Source organism: Manis pentadactyla, chromosome 6 (assembly GCF_030020395.1).
Source record: "Manis pentadactyla isolate mManPen7 chromosome 6, mManPen7.hap1, whole genome shotgun sequence".
NCBI classification, from domain to species: Eukaryota; Metazoa; Chordata; class Mammalia; order Pholidota; family Manidae; genus Manis; species Manis pentadactyla.
The window spans coordinates 55,873,292-55,884,606 of NC_080024.1; the positions used below are offsets into that span (position 1 = coordinate 55,873,292).

General features: G+C 36.1%; 1 pseudogene; it reads right to left on the reverse strand.

Annotated features, from left to right (window-relative positions):
• Positions 1 to 1,555, reverse strand: part of LOC118909226 (zona pellucida sperm-binding protein 2-like) — a 65,474-nt pseudogene extending 63,919 nt beyond the window's left edge.
• Positions 1,556 to 11,315: the final 9,760 nt, after the last annotated feature.

The window sequence follows — 11,315 nt, forward strand, 5'->3', positions numbered from 1 at the left end:
GGTGCATGCAGTCTGGTGCAGCCTTCTTTCCTGTTGCTCTTTTAGGATTAGTTGCATTAACTATAGTTTTGTATTATATGTGGTTTTGGGAGGAGTTCTCTGTCTCACCTCTCATATCACCATCTTGAATCCTCCTTGACATTGGTATTTATTAGCATGTCATCCCTGCTGTAATAGCATGTCACTGTTATCCTGAATTCACTCTCTGGAAATTGTGCTTGGAGGAATATCTGCCTAGAGAGCATGTATTTCACTTCCATAGATGACTTTGTCATCCTTGAACTTATGTCTTGTTCGATATCCATTCAGGGGTATGTAAAACTTTACCAGCCCCTAAGCCACAGCCTTGAAGCTAGGCTGGCAGGATGAGTCTCCCACCCGGAGGGTATCTGAATTGAGAGCTGGTTTTGTTTGGTGGCTATAGACCTTGACATCCATAAACCCATCCTGGGTACACATCTCACCTGTAAATATAAAAGCTGATGACTCACAGATACACTCAGGATAAATCACCAAGGATACCGTCTCAAGTTTAAAGTAAAAGGTCAGCTTGAATAAAGGCAAGTAGAACTGACAGGGGTAGGCATTTTTCATAGAATTTTGTTTTGAGAAGAGTTTTGCTGACACATAATCTCAAGCCGTTTGTTGCTTCTGTATCAATCCCCCTGTTGTGCAGCTGGATCACTGCAATGTTCTTATGTTCAAAGCTCACAGATTTTAACTTCCCGAGGAAACTCTGGTATGGTGAGAGTCGTGTGTGGCATTATAGGTCATAGGAACTGACCTACAAATCACTTGTGTTAATAAGATGATCTTCTGCTCAAGAGATATGTATGTGAGCTTCAGAGGCATTGTGTAGAGATGACTTTCACCTTCCATGTACTGAGTTCCTCCAGTGGCATTGAATGACACTTGGATGGTCATCTTCTGGCCGTCAATCAGGAGATTATATCCCTGTGTCAAGGCCTCCTGAATGGTCAGATTTTTGGGCTCTTGACCATCACCAACCTCAAAGATCCATCCCATCTGAGATGGGATTCATACTTCATCAGCAATGCAAGGAAAAACATTAAAGGTAAAAGACATGAAGTCCTTCATGCACACTGTGGATCCTGAATGCTCATGGGTTTCCTTTTGCATAACCGGACAGCTGATCTGATACACAGAAGCCTCATGTCTGAAAGCAGCGCTATTGTCCATGAGTCTGATGGTCATCTGGTACTGGCCAAGCACTCTCCTGGCACAGTTCTCATTTTTGGCTTTCAGGATGAAATATTTTGGGTCCAGAACTTAAGTGCAATTCAGTATTTCAAGACCTAAGGGATCCAGCACAGATGCATGCCACTCTTTGGTGTCAAGATTTCTTGAGAACTCCACTGTTGTTCTATTTTGATAGCAAGTAACAGTGCCTGGGAAGATAGTTTCACCAGCAGAATAACATCTACTGAGCTCACTGAAGTCACAGAGCGAAGAAGAGTAAAAATGACCCGTAGGTTCTCCAGTTCAAGGGACTCCCATGATCTCCTTTCTGCTGGCACGCCACGGCCGAAGGCATCACCAAATGAACCAGAGCATAGTTTCTTTTTATATATTTCCGGAGAGAAGTCAGAGGAAGTTTGAAGCAAAATTCAGTCTACTTACAGAATATAATCTGTGCTGAATGTGTCCACCCATATCTGGATTAAATCACTCATTTACTAGTGTTGTAATGCTTACTCTTGAAACATATTTCATTAAATGATCCCAGTGAACCACATTTGTTAGAATAATATAATCTGTACCATGTTAATGTTAAGGGCTATTTCTGTGCTGACTGCCTTTGGTTTCAGAGACTGTAAATTATCTGTTCTAGGCAGAGAGTTTTGTATTGTTTACTTTCTGAGAATTCATGACTAAATTGTGGAATGCTGATTTCCATGACCAAAACTTGAAAGAAATGATAGCTATCATTAAGATGAACCTAACTCCCTGCCTATGCAAAGTAACCAACTATACACTCACCAAATATTAGAAATTTGGGAGTCATCTCTACCAAAATCACACATCAATTAGCTGAATTTTCATGTAATGCTTGACTCATTATTTATTTGAAAATAAAGCAGGTTTGCATTGACTGAACCACCTTTGCAGTGGACTGTTTCCACAATATATTCTCCTTCAAAATCAGTTTTTGGTTAATAGCTTGTTAAAATATGAAACACTTTTATAGAGGTCTTTTGAGACTTTAATTTTGGAGAAGTAAAAGGTAAGTTTACTTTTTTTCTGTGACATACAGACTTGTTCAATTTTTCATTTGAGACACAATATGTTTAGTTTGTTGTTTTATGATGTTGAAAATTTTGCTGAATTTGAATGATAAAGGCAAAAATACAGTAAAGGTGTTTCTTAGTTTCTTTACTTGAAAAATTCACAATAAATAGAAATTTTATACCTATCAAAATAAAGGTTCACACGTCATTAGGAATTTCTTTCAATAGGTTTTCTGCCGATGGTAATAGTTCTCTGATGATATGAAACAGAAAGGACAAATATTATACCTTTACCAAGGTGTAAGAGAAACCTGTGAATAGAATTTGGACTAACCTGAATTCAAAAGCCTGGTTTAAAACCCCAGATTTTCTTCCTTATGATCTACTATATGGAAACAATTCCTATTCATCATATTCTAGAAGTCTCATATGTAGTCTCTAACTCCAAAAGCCATTTCTTTTTTTTTTCTTTTCTTATTTTGGTATCATTAATCTACAATTACATGAGCAACATTATGGTCACTAGACTCCCCCCATCACCAAGTCCCCCTGACATACCCCTTCACAGTCACTGTCCATCAGTGTAGTAAGATGCTGTAGAATCACTACTTCTCTGTGTTGTATAGCCCTCCCTGTGGCCCCCACCCACTACATTATGTCTGCTAATCATAATTTCTTAACTTGGTACAGGGCATAGAAAGTATAGCGGCAGTGTTTCATATCACTACTGAGCAGTATCTCTCAGAAGATTAATAACTGCTTAGCTTGGAATTTTACCTTCTGCAAGGGAATGTCTTCACATGGAAGCAATTTGAAAAACTCCCCACTGTAATCATTAAAAATAAAACACACACACAGCCTTGGAGCAGGGAGCCCATTGTTTGCTCCTTCTCATTTCCTCAATTCATATTCCCCAGGAAAAGAGCAAACGACTTCTGGGGGCAGAGGGTACATCTTTTGGCCAAAAAGGAGCCAAGGCCTTCTTTTAAGAACCAGCACTGTTGCAAAGACAATTGCCTTCTTTCTCAGCAAGTCATTTTATTCCTAGAATTTTAAGAAAAAATTTCACCTAATACAAAAATGCTGATGCAGACAAGATGTATTAGGAATTTCATGCCAAAAACTTGGGATTACATTGTCACCTGAACTTAAAACTCTAGCTATGCTTCCAAAATTTTATTGTAATTAATGACCCCAAAAGGTAAGTTTGGTTTTAAGAAATTTGTTATGGTTCCTAAGAGATTCTTTTCAGTCTCTTCTCTGTCTTAGCTTTCCCACTGCCTCCTGCACATCAGAGTGTTCGCAGAAAATCTTGGGCCAAATGTACAATCTACTCTGATGCCCTAGTTTTCATGCCCACCACCTTTCAGAGCCCTTTGGCTTCAACTTGTTCATTAATTTGTTTTATATGCTCATTCAGTCAATTCTGAGCCACAAAAGCCAAAGTAAGTGATGTGAAGATTTAGTAGTTAACACTCAAGACATAGGACCTGCCATCATGCCATTTATGTCCAAGTAGAACAGGATAATGGTAAACCACCTCTGACATTATTAATTATTCAAGTGCAGCTGTGGTAAGTGTTGAGTGGCAGTAGAGGGAACTGTGAAAGGGTATTATGAGGGATCCTGAACTAATTTGGGGTTTTGAGTGTCTGGGAGTCAATGGGGCAGAGGCATTCCAAACAGAAGATATGACATGTGAATAGCATGAAGTGGGAAGAACATGGTGCACTGCAGGAAATCAAATAGATCAGGGCAACGAAAGCAGAGTTCTCCACTGAGCTTCCATGGAACTCCTGGGCTCTAGATATCACGAAGGGTTTCACTAAATTGGAGAAAACTTCCTATACCACATAAGGTTAGCACTCACAGTGATAGCTTGTTACTGAGTGACCCCAACAGAAATGTCATCAGCAGTCTTGCAGATCCTTCTGACAGTGTGCAGTGGACTGTGTCACTTAGTAAAGTGCATCCTCAGCTTTTCCACGAGTTGGGGGAGGTCACCAATGATGGTGAGTATATGGCACACCAAATGGGGGAGCAGATGGATGACATCAGCCTCTCCCTCTAAGTGTCTCCTCTTATGGCCAATGGCTGCCTTCTAGAAGTGGCTAGGTGGCATTGGTGTAACAGAAAATTGTAGAGAAATTTTCATTCCAAAGAAGGTAATTTTTTGTGTCATGACTCAGTTTCTCTCATGACACTTTGCTGTTGTTGCACATGTTGCAAAACATGGGCTGTGTAGGTTTAGCAGTGAATTATGTTATGGTTTCATGGTTTTGTGATTTTTCTCACTTATTAGTTATTATGCCATTCTGTTTTATACTTAACAATTTTGGTTCTAAAATGTCTGGCACTCTTAAATGGCAATTTGTGAACACAGAATATAAAGCAGAAGAGGGAGAGTCTAGGTCTAAGGATAATTCTGGTAAGATCTGTGAGAAGAGTTACAAACTTCTAAGTCATTTCCCTGTACTAGTAGAAGAAGGGATACAAAATAAGTTCATTTTTACAGCAAAAACTAGTTTTCAATGAATGTTGCATGGGTTGGTTATCCACGCTTTTGTATTCTATTGTGCAGATGCATCAATGGTTACAAGAAAATTAAAAAGGCACTTGAGAACAAATTATGGCCATTTAACAAAGGTGATTATTTTTGATGAAACTGAAATATTAATTTTAGAGTAAAAATTCATTTTAGAAAAGTCACATTTAGTGAAAAGACTCAGAAAGTTATTTAGTAATAGAACTGATTTTGCAGAAAAATGAAAAAAAATCATGTACTTGGTGAGATTAATAATGCTAGCATATAAATAAATATATGGTGAGGAAAATGGACAAGTTGTGTATGAGAAATTGAAAAGATGCCATATTACACAGTATGCTAAGTTGTCATATTGTTGACATGTCACATGATGCTAAGGAGCTTTGGGGTAATAAAGAACAGCTTCCCATTACAGGCTGGTGAATCAACAGATTTCATCAGTAAATGTCCTGTTGCAGCATTTATATGATTTCTAAATAGTGATAAAATCCAAGAAAGCTTTCTGCTGCATTTAGCCTGCCCAAACCAGTCAGGCCAAGATCTAGTTAATGTTGTGCCATCCGGAAACAAAAGGCCTTTCTTGGAGGACTATCAGCATCTGTGCTGATGGTAGCCCATCAATAATTAGCGGCAATGAAAGGTTCTGCATCTGTTGTTTAAAAAAAAGAAAATCTCAATGTCACTTATTACCTCTTTACTGAGAGGTACTAGTGTCAAAACTCTTCAATATGAAATAGAAAGGTTGTATGCAATGCTGTAAAAATGGTTAACTTTATTAAACAAAGAACAGTTCACTGAAGAATTTTTAGAAACCTGAACATAAATTTACTACTTGCAGAAATGCACATACTTAGCATAGGAGGAGATCTCTACAGAATGTGTGAGCCAGAAGGCAAATTGCAGGAATACTTGAAAGGACACAGAATGCCAGATTTCACCAAGTGTTCGGGTGATAAAGAAGCACTGCAGACTAACCTGCTTAGCAAACATTTTTCATTACATGAACCAGTTGGACAAGTCTCTGCAAGAAAATGTTTTGACTTCAAATGACAAGATGTTTGGCTTTAAAAGAAGCAGAATCATTGGAAAAAATCGTGTTTCAACAGGAAACCTTGAAATATTTCCCATGCCGCTCGGATTTTCGGATTTGAGAGTGAGAAAGATTATGAGTAAGTCTCTAGTCTTACTCAGATCCACTTGGAAAAACCGCAGAACAAAAACTGCACTTTCCTCCCATTCAATACAAGTACCTGGCCAGATGAGGGGGCCTTTCTCTGACTCTTACTCAGTCTAAGAACCTTTTTTTTTTTGTATTTGTGAAATGAAAAACAGGAACATTTTTCATTATTAAAGAGGTGAATTAGTTCTTTGCTTTTAGTTTATGTATGTACAGGCTTATAAAGGAGATCAAGAGAACAATATATGTACATAAGGGTTTTATAACTGTTTAAACCTATATTTGAGCCTGATAGGTTTGTTACTCAGAAAGAAAATGTTTTTCCAAGACTTCTACAAATAAAATTATGCTTAAGATATATTTTTCATTCTCATTGCTTTGACTAATAGTTTTGGTACCTTTATTATTCAACTTTGTTAATAATTTTTTATGTTAACATTAATTAGAATCAATTTATAACCTTTATTTAACTGACATCTATAGAACCTAGCATTAGAAAAATTGACTCAAGGCAGGTTTTTAAATAAAAATTATTATGTTTATTTTTTTCTTTTTAATTTATGGAAAGAAAAGAATTAGAATTTCAAAAAACAGTAAACAACCTTTTTTAAGGATAATTTAGATAAGCAATTTTTAGGTTTGTATAAGGAAAAAAATGCAACTATTCTTATACATACTGTACACTACATACTAAACCTCATTAGCATTATTTATATAAGAAATTGATAAGCCTTTAGGTCCATTTGGCTATGCGTTTAAACAGCAAACATGAAATTTTTAAATAAAGGAAAAGCTCAAGTTTCCTTTACCAACAGGTTGACTTACATTAGACGTGACATTCTTTGTAGAGAGGTGGAGCAACATGAGAGTAGACTAATACACTGAACAAAATAAAACAATCCACTGAAAAATACCATTTTCTACTCAAAAAAGCATTGACAGATTTTTTACCTCCTTCATTAAATTTATTCCTGTCATTTTATTTTATTTTTGATGCTATTATAAATGGAATTGTTTTCTTTATTTTCTTTCTGATAGTCCATTGTTGGTGTATAGAAACACAATGGATTTTTGTATAGTAATTTCCCATCCTGCAACTTCACTGCATCTGTTTATTAGTTCTAACAGCTTTTGGTGGAGTCTTTAGTATTTTCTATATATAATGTCATCTCTAAAGAGAGGCAGTTTTACTTTCTTTCCAATGCTGATGCCCTTTTATTTCTTTCTCTTGTCTAATTGCTCTAGCTAGGACTTCCATATGGTTTTTATTCTTAATTTGGTTAATGTGGTGTTTGACACTGATTGATTTGTAAATATTGAACTGTCTGTGTCTCTGGAAAAAATTCCACTTGATAAAGGTGTATGATTCTTTGAATGTATTGTTGAATTCAATTTGCTGATATTTTATTAAGTATTTTTGCATCTATGTTCATCAGGGATATTGGCCTGTGATTTTCTTCTTTGTAGTGTCCTTTTCTGACTTCAGTATCAGGATAATGTTGGCCTCATAAAATGAGTTTGGAAATGTTCCCATCTCTTCAATTTTTTGGAAGGGTTTGAAGAGAAATGGTATTTGGTTTTCTTTAAATGTTTGGTAGACTTTACCAGTGGAGCCATTTGATCCTGAACTCTGTTGGCAGGTTTTTGTTCACTGATTCAATTTTCTTACTAGCAATTGGTATGCTCAGATTTTCTATTTCTTCATTATTCAGTCTTGGTAGGTTGTATGTTTCTAGGAATTTATCTCCCTCTTCTAGGTTATCCATTTTGTTGGCATATATTTTTCATAGTAATTTCTTATGATCCTTTGAATTTGGTGGTGTTGGCTGTAACTTCTCTTTCATTGCTAATATTTGAGTTCTCTCTCTTTTTTTCTTGGTAAGTTTAGCTAGGTTGTCTGTTTCTCTTTTCAAAAAACCAGTTCTTAGTTTCATTTAAGCTCTTCAATGTCTTTTTAGTCTCTATATTTTTCCACTCTGATCTTTGTTATTTCTCTTTTTCTAACTTTGGGCTCTATTTGCTTTTCTTTTTCTAGTTTCTTGAGGTGTAAAATTAGATTTCTTATTGAGGTCTTTTTTCTTAATGTAGGTGTTTATTATAACCTCTTGCTGAAACCTATCATTTCTAGTAGGATGAACCTCCATTTTCCCTTGTCAGGATATTTTTAAACTCTTTTAATTTCTTCTTTTACCTGTGGTTGTTCAGGAGCATGTTGTTTAATCCCCACAGATTTGTGTGGATTTTCCAAATTTTTTCTAGTAATTGATTTCTAATTTCATACCAATATGTCAGAAAAGTTGTTTGATGTGATTTCAATCTTATTATATTTACTAAGACTTCTTATAGCATACCATATCCTGTAGAACGTTCCATCTGTGTTTCAGAAGAAGGTGTATTGTATTGCTATTGGGTGAAATGTTCTCTCTATATGTACTAGGTCAATCTCGTCTGACACATAGTTTAAGTCCAATGTTACCTTATTGATTTTCTGTCTGAATGATCTATCCAATGTTAAATGTAGCATACTGAAGATCCCTACTAATATTGTATTACTATCTATTTCACCCTTCATATATGTTCGTATTTGCTTTATTTAGGTGCTTCCATGTTGAGTGAATAAGTATTTACAAAGGGTGTATCCTCAATGAACTGACCCTTTTACCATTATATAATAACTGTCTTTGTCTTCTATTACAGCCTTTAGCTTAAAATCTATATTGTCTAGTATAAATATAACTACCCCAGCTTTCTTTCAGTTTCCATTTGCATGGAAGATCTTTTTCTACCCCTTCACTTTCAGTCTGTGTGCATCCTTAAAGCTATAGTGAGTCTGTTGTGTGTGGAATAAGCAACATATAATGGGTCTTGTATTTTATCCATTCAGCAACTTTATATATTTTGACTGGAGAACTTAGGCCATTTACATTTAAAGTAGTTATTGATAGGAATGACAGATTATAGTCATTTTGTTCATTTTTTTCTGGTTGTGTGGAATTGCTTCCTTCCTTTTTTGCTCTCTCCCTTTGTGATATGATTATTTTCTATAGTGGTATGCTTAGAATTCCTTTCTCTTCATCTTTTTTTTTGTATCTACTATAGGCTTTGGTTTGTGGTTACCCTGAAGCTAACATAAAACATCATCATAAGTCTATTTTAGGCTGATAACAACTTAACTTTGTACAAACAAAAAAGCTTTACATTTTTACATTTCCATTTTATGTTTTCAATGTCACAATTTAAACCTTTTTGTGTTGCATATCCACTAAAATTATTGTAGTTAGTTATTTTTTAATGTTCTTGTCCTTTAATGTCCAGAGTTATAAGTGATTTACCTACTGCCATCACAATATTAGAGTACTCTGAATTTAACTATATATTTACCTTTACCAGTGAATTGTATATATACTTTCAGATGTTTTCCTCTGACTGGTGTCCTTTAATTTCGGCTTGAATAACTCCCTTTAACATTTGTTATAGGGCTGGTCTAAAGGAGATGAACTCCTTCAGTTTTTGTTTGTCTAGAAATTCTTGATCTCTGTGATCTCTCCTTCAGTTCTGAAGGGTAACCGCCAAGAAGTATTCTTGGTTGGTAATTGTTGCTGTTGTTTTTCTTTCAGCACTTTGAATACATCATGCCACTCCCTTCATGCCTGCACATTTTCTGCTCACAAACCTGCTCATGGGCTTATTGGGTTCCTTTGTGCATAACAAGTAACTTTCCACTTGCTGCTTTTAAGATTCTCTCCTTGTTTTTAACTTCAGGTAATTTAATTATTGTGTATCTTAGTATTTTTCTCTTTGGAATAATGTTTGAAAAATTAATGTATAACATGGTGACTATAACTGATAATGTTATATTGTATATTTGAAAATTGCTGAGAGTATAGAACTTAAATATTCTCACCAAAAAGGAAAAAAAATGGTAAATATGTGAGGTGATGGATGTGTTAATTAAATCAATGGAAGAAATCCTTTCATAATGTATACATATACAAAATTATGTTGTACATCTTAAATGTCTTACAATTTTATTTTTCAATTAGGCCTCAGTAAAAAAAAATTAAAAGAAAACATTTATAATTGTTATTAGATTGCTATTAGATACACTTTTTATGTAGTGTTCTCTGAAATCTGATAATTATTTTAAGGGTTTCCCCAGGAGAAAATAAAATGAGAAAGCTGGTCTAAAGAAGAGGAAGTAAAATGTAGACATACACTACAAGAAGCTGGGGATATAGGTTAGGACCAATGGAGTGGAGCTGCCACAGGCTGAGTGTTTGTATTCCCTCGAAATTCATATTTTGAAACCTAATCCACAATGCAATAATATTTGAAGATGGGGCTTTTGCGAGGTGATTAGATCATGAGGGCAGAGATTAGTGCTCCTTATAAAAGAGACCATAGAGAGTGTACTAGCCCCCTCCACCATGTGAGGTCTCGACAAACAGATGGCTGTCAAGGAACCAGGAGGTAGGCCCTCACCAGACACTGAATCTGCAAGCACCTCAATGTTGGACTCATCCACCCACCTCCAGTGCTGTTGAATACTGCTTAAAAAACAAGAATAGGCCTCAGGATCATATCCATTGATTTTTCTAATCAAAAGTTAGGGCTGGCATTAGCAAGAGTAGATTTGTTGAAGTTGCTGTTGCTGAAGCCAAAGTAAGTGAGGAGAAAGGTAGGTAGAGGATCAGCAAATGGGATGCAGCAAGTTAAGAAAACCTTGATCAGTCTGGCTGTGAATAACAGCAGAGTGACAGAGTGGTAGCTGGCAAGCCCGTCCTTAACACTGAAGGATCTGGAGCAAGAGCACAGATCGTGCCCATATGCTGTATTCCTAAATATTTAAAAGTTATAAATCAAATTGATGCAGTGCTAAATAAAAATGTATCTTCCTACCTTGAAAAAAATGTATCTTTATAACAATTGAGAGGGCCAGGTTCAACATCAAACTTTTTGGACTTCTCAGAATTATGCACTAAAATGTGACAGCATGGACAGTATCCTTCAGGCCTGTATCCTTTGACAGTAATGTGTTTCTCCTTCTCTTTTTGCCTCCTGAGGGACCTCGCTCTCATGTGTGCAGACACCACAGCTTAGATGTCCTAGCTTTATCTACCTGCCCTGCAAATTGCCTCCAGTTGGCTACATTTCTGACCCAGATGCAATGTGGTCTGTGCTTGGGAGGAGGGACCTGAGAAGAAGCTTGTACAGGTCCTGGAAGTAGATTTAGGGTCCCAAGCACTTGAAGCATGGTCTAAAAGGACAGAACATGAGTTCTGGGTGGATATATCTTTTTGGCTTTGTGGACTCTTGGTTCTATGAAGAATGGTGCAGTAAAGTG